Source organism: Cervus canadensis, chromosome 19 (assembly GCF_019320065.1).
Source record: "Cervus canadensis isolate Bull #8, Minnesota chromosome 19, ASM1932006v1, whole genome shotgun sequence".
Lineage (NCBI taxonomy): Eukaryota > Metazoa > Chordata > Mammalia > Artiodactyla > Cervidae > Cervus > Cervus canadensis.
Genome location: NC_057404.1, coordinates 50,940,243 through 50,942,576, shown reverse-complemented (window position 1 = coordinate 50,942,576; position 2,334 = coordinate 50,940,243). Strand labels below are relative to the sequence as shown.

At 41.8% G+C, this 2,334-nt stretch overlaps 1 pseudogene; it reads left to right on the top strand.

Moving 5' to 3' along the window:
- Positions 1-1,498: 1,498 nt before the first annotated feature.
- Positions 1,499-2,019, top strand: LOC122422173 (annotated as a pseudogene).
- The last annotated feature ends 315 nt before the right edge of the window (positions 2,020-2,334 follow it).

Here is a 2,334-nt window from a genome sequence, read left to right as displayed (position 1 = left end):
AAGGTTATCAAAAGGGAAAGGTACAAGGGAGGGATAAATTAGGAGGTTGGGATTAACGTATACACACTGCTGCTGCTGCTAAGTCACTTCAGTTGTGTCTGACTCTATGTGATCCCATAGACGGCAGCCCACCAGGCTCCGCCGTCCCTGGGATTCTCCAGGCAAGAACAATGGAGTGGGTTGCCATTTCCTTCTCCAATGCATGAAAGTGAAAAGTGAAAGTGAAGTTGCTCAGTCGTGTCTGACTCTTAGCGATCCCATGGACTGCAGCCTACCAGGCTCCTCCATTCATGGCATTTTCCAGGGAAGAGTACTGGAGTGGGGTGCCATTGCCTTCTCTGTCATATACATACTACTATATATAAAATAGATAATTAGCAAACACCTACTATACAACACAGGGAACTCTACTCAAAACTCTGTAATAACCTATAGGGGAAAGAATCTGAAAAAGAATAGATACACTAAGTTCCCCATATATGAACCTTCAAGTTGTAAACTTTCAAAGACACAAAAGTGCATTCACAAAGTCCAATCCCTTAAGTTAGTTCACGTTTCTGGCATTATCTGTAGAAGTTGGGTACTTAGGCAAATTTTGTTGGACTTACAAACAAACTGGACTTATGAACACACTCTTGGAATGGAACTCATTGTATATAGGGGACTTGCTTATGTATACATATAGCTGAATCACTATGTATACATCTGAAACTATCATTATGTAAATCAACTATACTCCAATATAAAATAAAAGTTAAAAAAAAAATAACAGTTCAGTGCCCATGAAAAAAAATCCTGTTGAATGTTTAAGCATTATCCTCAAACCCCAAAATTTACACAAACAGAAAACTGAACAGAGGCAAAGGACATTCTCCAACATTCACTCCATCATGGCTATTTCCACAAGTAGAATCGCTACCAGAGGGCTGGTTCCATATTCAATCAAGAGACGCTTTCCCCACCTCCCACCCGCCCCCTGGCCAGCACAGAGGGACTTCACAATGTCACAAACTCAGCATGATTTCAACTTTGCCAGGGAGCAGGGGCTGCTGTGTGACTCCCATTTTTCCTCTGAATTGTTGAATGCCCCCAAATTTTCAGACCTTATTGCAGTAAAAGAGGTCATCACTGACACCATCCTGCCACTCCAGAGTTTGGCTGCAGTCATAGAGCACCTGGGCACAGGGCGAGCACCGGGGCTGGGTGTCCAGGACTGTGCCCCAGTGCATTGCAATCTCAGGTGGGAAACTTACGTGTGCGTGAGGCCAGAGCTCTGCACGGGGCCAGGAAAGGCCAGGCAACCACAACATATCTGTGGGCTAGATGAGAAGCCCAGATGAACTTAAGGACGCTAGCATGGGATTCTTAGTTTTTCAAGTCCTCTGAAAAGCAAAGGACTTAATAACTTGCTTCAATATCATTTAATATTGACTGAAATGTGAACCAGATGGTATTACAGCCATGGAAGAAAATCCAAGTTTATAGAAGAACCTAATGGATGAACACCCAGTCTGCACCAGTATTTTATTTTTACTCCCTCTTCCAGCCTTTGGGGACCTCTTTGCCCGACTTCAGAACTATTGCTAGGAGCTCAGAAGTGGTGACTCTGGAAAAGGAGCACTGTTATGCCATGCACAGGAAAACTTCCTGTGACAAACGCCCCCTGCTTGTCTCAGGAAGGTCCTGGATTCTCTGAATGGGACTACTGAAACCCACAGAGGAAGGCACTTTTCAGGTAACCCTCACAGCAGAAACCTATGCTTGATATGTGTCTTGGAGGAGAAAGGAATTATACTTGCTCTTGGCTCAGCATCATTGTATTTCCAGCCTGTTTTTGGTTTTATTTGGCAGTGACATTGCAGATAAACTCCATTTCTTGAATGACAGGATATATACATAGGAAAAAGATATCATTATGATATTTGGTTACCCAACTTCCTTCAAATGTCAAGTCCAGAAATGTCCAAGTTATCCCAGACAGAACATTTTCAGAATTCTAGACGATATTGTGATAAATGACATCAAAGTCTCAAGCTTTATAATTATAAAAGACTCTCTTCTTCATTCCCCAAGTGAAACTGCAAAATACAGCAAATTGAGCTAATATTTTTATAATCCAACTCAGGAAAGATGCCATTGCCAGCTGTTTTATTCATCTTAACTTGTGCATTATGAATAAATTTTACAATTTTTTTTCTGTTAAAAAAAAACAAAGATGATCACCTTGATGGAGGTTTGGAGTATCTCAGGAGGGAGAAGCCAGAAGTGGGATATTGATAGGTTTCAAAGTTTGGGATCAATTGGTTCAGGGCAGGTCATTCAAGGTGAAGAAGT